Source organism: Quercus lobata, chromosome 4 (assembly GCF_001633185.2).
Source record: "Quercus lobata isolate SW786 chromosome 4, ValleyOak3.0 Primary Assembly, whole genome shotgun sequence".
In the NCBI taxonomy this organism is placed as follows: domain Eukaryota; kingdom Viridiplantae; phylum Streptophyta; class Magnoliopsida; order Fagales; family Fagaceae; genus Quercus; species Quercus lobata.
Window position 1 is genome coordinate 50,426,903 of NC_044907.1, and position 6,611 is coordinate 50,433,513.

Genomic DNA, 6,611 nt, shown 5'->3' on the forward strand with positions numbered 1-6,611 from the left:
TGCACCCCCTTGGTAAGATGGTTGCTCTACAAGAATAAGTGCTTGTGGAATGTGAGCGGTAAGGGTCAAGGTTCAAGTCTTAAGGAGAGAGTTTCACATACATATACACTTATATTAGAGTAGAGTAGAATTTTTATCTTGTATAAAAAAAAAATTAAAAAGTAAAGAAACAAGTATTTATAAAATAAAATAGTATTGCCTTTAAATATATATATATATATATATATATATACTTTTAACACTTCTCATTTTTAAAAGTTTTATATAAAGTCAAGAGTTTTATAGTTCAATTGATTAGTATTTTTTAGAATTTCCAACAAAGATATTTAGGATTCTAAATTTCTAATCTATATATTTATATAAAACCCTTCACCTCTTCTCTCAGTCTCGCTCTTTCTGTTCGTAGCCTCTACTAGCTCAAGTCTTGGCCTCTAAAGCTTGGTACATTTTTGTAATCCTATTTGGTTCTAGAGAACATGTTGGTTTCATATGATTTTGTTTCTCTCTTTTCATAGTCAAGTCAAGCTATTTTACAGATTATGAAAATTACAAAAAAGATTGCTCATAGAATTACTAATTTTTTTTCCAATTTTGTTTTAGGCCCTTTTATTCTGTTATAGTTTTTCAGCAATTTAATTTTGATTTTTTGTTTGCTCTGTAATGAATATGTGCATGTTTAATTTTTGGTTTTTTTTTTTTGGTTGGTTCTGTTATAGTTTTGATGGTGAGATTTAAGGTTCATTGTAATTGGTTTTGTTATGGTTTGATGTATTGTTGAATCCATAAATCAGACTCATCAGACTTTGGTTCTCTATCATTTGATTTGCAAATGTTAGGTTTGGTATATTACCTTTGTTTTGCTACTGCTTAGGTATTACATGAAAGGGCAAAGCTTTTTGGGTTTAACCATCTTTATTTTGCTTTTTGGGTATAAAATTGAAGCCTTTGACCTTTTTTAGAGCTCCACATTTTTACACATAATAAATCTCTTTTTTCTTATCAAATACAAATTACAAAACCCAGTACTTCTTAAAAAAAAGCACATGGAGGAGTCCATTAATTTCTACATGATTAGAACAATGTGTATGTGGCTTGATTTTTTATAACATTGACGTGAAATTAGATTATTCTCATGAGAATATTTACATAGAATTGAAAGTTGAAACTTCCTCTGATAGTTCTGTGTTTTTTTGGGTGGATTCATGTTGTTAAATTGTCATTTCATTCCCATTTAGAATATGTACACTACGTGTTTGACAAAATATCTCACTTACTTTTGCATTTTTCTATATTTTTTGGATGGATTCATGTTGTTAAACTATCCTTTCATTCCCATTTAGAACATGTACACCATGTGTTTGACAAAATGTCTCACTCATTTTTGCATTTTTCTTTTTTGATAATTTGATAGTGATACTCTTATATTAGTTTAAGTCAACTTCATGGTTTGTGTCTCTTGGTTTTAGTTGTCAAAGGAATCACTAACACATTGAAACACCACCCATGTGATAAACCAAAAATGCTATTGACAATTGAAAAACCAAGCATGGCAGGTGTTACTTAAACCCAAGCATGATAAGTATTTTTGAATAGGAAAAATTAGTGTGGGATTTAAGATTGAAAGCACATTTAGGTAATTCACACTTTTCATGGTAGCAAATTGAGGGGGTTTTATTGGGACTAATGAAGTTATTACTTTAATGCCCATTGAAGCAAATGAAGATTCATCTTGCATGACAACAGCGTAAAGAGCTGGTTGATGGCAGCCAAATGGGGAGAGTTGGAAATCATTAGGTCCTACTAAGAGCCAGTATCTCAGTAATCCTTTTCTACACTTGGAGACACTCACAGTTTGTATTAGGATTTTCTTATGCTCCCCTGATCAAATGGGAGATTAGTTTTAGCCAAAGATGCAGACTTTACAATTTGCTCAAGGTGTTGGTCCAACTCATAGAGGAATTTGGAGTTAAAAGCAAAGATAAAATTAGGAGCTTTGTTGATAATTAGCTTTAGAATTGGTAGCCTAAGACCAGATTAAAACTAAAATATTTACATAGAATTGAAGTAATGAACTGGTCTAAGACTTAAACCAAAAAATGCATATTAGCCATTTTCTTTAGCTACCAACAAAGTTTGTCATATGATTCACCATGTACATGTAATTGTTTTTGCTTTTCAAATAACATGCATAAGTTACAATTTGATTTTGCTTTATCCTAGAAAGAGTTGTAATAGTCCAAGTTCACAATTGATTATGACAAATTCTAATTGTATAAAAGTTATCATATGTTATATTCATAATATGCTATATCTCTGTATATAAATCATTTTGAGGTCTTGGTATAATATATGTACATATGATTATAGCATTTTGTCTTTGATTTAGATATTTGGATTATTGGTTTTGATTAAGGTTGAATGATGATGAAAAATGAAAAGAATGACACAATCAATGAGATCTACAAACCCATTTATAGAAGAAGCAGTGAAGGCAAAGAAAGACTGGAATGGGTTTTTTGGTATTGGTTTCTTTTGAATTGTATGTATATTGAATTTTGGTTTGTGTATGTGATTCAAATTTGAGAAATTTTTTAGTTGAAAATTTAGATACAATAGGTTTGGATAAATTGGATTATGATTTATGTAGATATAAGGATTAATAAAAATCCTATTTTCTTGGGTAGGACTTGAATTCTCTAAAACTTTTGTTCAATGGTTGATAGTGAGGACTGAGGTGTCCCGAAGCCATACAGTTAACCAACTTTTCAACAAAACTCTTTCGCTTATTATGATTAAATTAAAAGGATTAGTTTGAATATGAGGTATGTTGACTGAATTCTAAGATTGAATTTTTTTTTATATAAAACTTTTCCGTATATAACACGGGTTAGCGACTAGTGTATATATATATATATATATATATATATATATATATAAAAGCTCTTCACGAAAAATTATATAACAAATTCAAAATAATTTATAACTACAGTTTACAAGTTAATGATTTAATTTTTAGGGGAAACCCATACAACTCCATAGTTTCCACAAGATAAAGCATGAAGGATACAACAACTGTATATTAATTTTTATTGGAAACTGTTTACTAATCCTAGTTGAAATAAAATTATCTTTTTTTTTCCCCAAGAAATACAATTTGCATTGAGTGTAAGGACTTCTTACCTTTTAGGGTAAATTACACCTACGTTTTTGGAAATTTCAATGAGTCCTCTCCATCCCCCCACCCAGGGGCGTAGCCAGGAATACATACTTGTGGGGGCCGGGTTCTAACAGAAATATACTAAATATAATTCTTAAGTATTAACATTTGTTTCTACAGTCACAGGTATCCTAATTTCTGAATTGCTAACATCTTTTTTCTTAAATAATGCATCAATTGTTTTTCGTTTGCTCATAATTCTTTTAGCTTTAAGAATATGACTCAAAAATTAACCTGAAAAGAATTTTAAAAAATAAAATATTAATTAGAAATTTTTATTTAGTTATATGAATGTTATTCATACTCAAGAAAAAAACAAAATTTCCACTATAATTTAAACAGTCAACCCATTTTTAATACAACTTTAATTAATAATAACCCCTCAAAAAAAAAATTTTAATTAATTTGTCTTTTATAATGTATTGGTTAATTTAATTATATAGCTTTAATTATTGTTGTTTAGCGTAACAATAAACTATATTGCTTTAATTTATTTGTCATTAATTATACTGCTTTAATTTGTTATATTGTTTAGCCCCTTGTACATATTACATTAAAAGAGTCGAACATTATACATTACATGTGCAGCACAATAATTAAAGCAGTGTAATGTGTTGCACATTACATTGATTTAATTATTGTTTACCCAGCCCCATGAGCCCATCTACCCCCTCCCCACACCACTCAACAGACAACAGACAAGCACAACATGCGCTCCAATCACAATAGCCAGCTGCAATCAGAAAATTTTGCAATGCCAATCACAAATCACAACACAGTAAACACACGTTACACTAAAGACCAACACACTGGCTTTTAGCAAAAAAAAAAAAAAAGACCAACACACTGACCAACAAAAAGGGATAAGATAAAGCCAAATTAAAAAAAGACAAAAACAGAAAAAAAGTAAAAGCCAGCCAATAAGAGACCGTTCAAAAGAGAGAGAGACTTACTGAGATGTGAGATCAGATATTCAGATAGGCTATTAAAGTTAAAGAATAAAGAGAGAAACGTTCAAAAATTACATTTCATTTTTTCATTCAGTTTCAGAGAGAGAGAGAGAGAGAGAGAGAGAGAGAGAGAGAGAGAGAGAGAGAGAGAGACTGAGAGAGAGTCAGAGAGAAAAACCTTGAGGGAGGGTTGGACTGCCGGAGGGAGCAACCAGTAACGAGCACCGCTGCATCGAAGTAGAGGCAGAGCCGATCTTCGATGACCGATCTACGATCTGCCGTCTGCGAAAATTTCATTTCATTTCATTTTTTCATTTCAGTGAGAGAAAAAGAGAGAAATACCTTGAGGGAGGGCCGGAGGGAGCACCAAGCACCAAGCACCGGAGCAGAGGCAGAGCGATCTCCGATCTGCGATGAGGGGCAAGCAACGACAAGCTACGGCGTCGCGGCGACGTGACCGTGGGTTTCTGGGTTTGGTTTTGGTTTGTGTATTGGGGATTTTTTTTTTTTTTTTAGATAAACACCTCTGTCACTCTGTGAGTCTGTGTTTGGTTTTGCTGGAGTTTGATTTGCTTTTGTTGATTTGCTCTGTATAGGCAATAATATTGGGGTTTGATTTCTCTGGCAGGGACGTGAGTCACGTGACTAGCGACGTGATGGGTTCATTTTCTAATTCTCTGTATTGATTTTTTTTTTTTTTTTTGGTTGAAAATCCGTGGCCTTGCCGTGAGCGAGCTACCTCTGTCATTTATTGGGCTCACAGTGGGCTTGGCTTGCCGTGGGCTGGGCTCTGTTAAATTTTTTAATTTTTTTTTTCCAGATTTTAGTTCAAATTTTTTTTGTTTTTTTTTTTTTTTTTGCTTGAAAGTAGAACAAATAAATTTTTTTTTTTTTTTTTTTTTTTTAATTTGAGGTGTTCCTAATTTTTGGTTAAGGGCTGGGAGAATGGGTGAGAAATGGGTTGGGAGGTTGTCTAATGTTGTGGGGGCCATTTATTTTTTCTTCATAGGCTAATGGGAATTTTTTTTTTTTTTTTTGCAGGGGCCACGGCCCCCCCAAGCGACTACGTGGCTCCGCCCCTGCCCCCACCAAACTATGAACAATATGACACTTCCCTCTTAATGTTTGAATAAATGAAACACATTTGTCTTGTCGTCTCACATGATGGCATCCCTTGGATTTTTTTTTTCTTTTTCGTTTAAAAAAAAAAGATTTCTACTCATTTATATGAAGACTAAAATGTAATTACATTCTTAAAATTTTGGAGTCAATTTGATTTTCCCCCCTATAGTTTCAAAATTTAGATATGTATCGTTAATAATATAATTTTGATTTGAAATATCCATTAATGAGGTAGCTGTTAAGTGCCACCTAAGCTTAAAAAACATAGTTTTGTTATCTATATTGTCATTTTATAGGTTTTAATTAGCGCTTAACCAGTAAAGTTTCTGATGGTTAAATAAGAAATTTGTGATTTAATTTCTGTCTACACCAAAAGCAATCGGTGTGTTTGGTTTAATGATAATGAATACAATCATCAGAAATAGAGATCATAAGTTGAAACTTTATATATATATATATATATATATAATGAACTATGTCATTTAGATTATGTCATAAAAAATAATTTTCTTTCTTTTATAGTTTTAATTCAATTTTAGTAAAAATAATAATTATTTATTTTTCCCTTTTGTTTTATTTTTAAAAATTTTCTTTTCCCTCTTGCTGTTGCATACTTGGACATCGCCATTGATACCTAGACATCACCATTGACCCGCTTTCTAGCCACAAACCATGATATCCTATACAATCATCCTCGTCGGTCTCATCTCAAAATGGTCCTTAACTTTGGCATCATGTGTCAAAATGATCTAACCTTTTAAGTGTCTCAGTTTAGTGCTTAGCCTTTTCTTCATGTGTCAAAATGGTCTTTACCATTATGCGGTGGATGAAAAAAAAATCTAATTTGACAAATGGAAAGGAAAAACAATTATGTATTAATGCGGCCCATATGCCACATGATATTTTTTTAAACTATATTATTAAAAAATCCAAAAACAATATTAGGAAAAAAAAAGATAATAATTTAGGAGAAAAGAAAGGACTGTTGCTAGTTCTAAAATTATTAATTTTTTCTATTTTCTTATCACAAACTAAAAATAATAAATTTTGTTAATGTATTTAACTAGTTTTTATAATATATATTTTTATATATTTTTTGAATTTTTTATTAATATATTTAAATAAATTCCAGGTGGCATATAGTCAGCATAACTACATTAGTTTATTCTTTCTGTCTATCGCATCAGAATTTTTCATCTATTATTAAGGACCTTTCTAACACAAAATGTCAAGAACATGGTGGTTCTTAATTTTTTAAAGGTTGGAAAATAGCTAACTTTATGAGTAGCCTAACCTCCTAAGAGAAAGGGAGGGAAACTAGA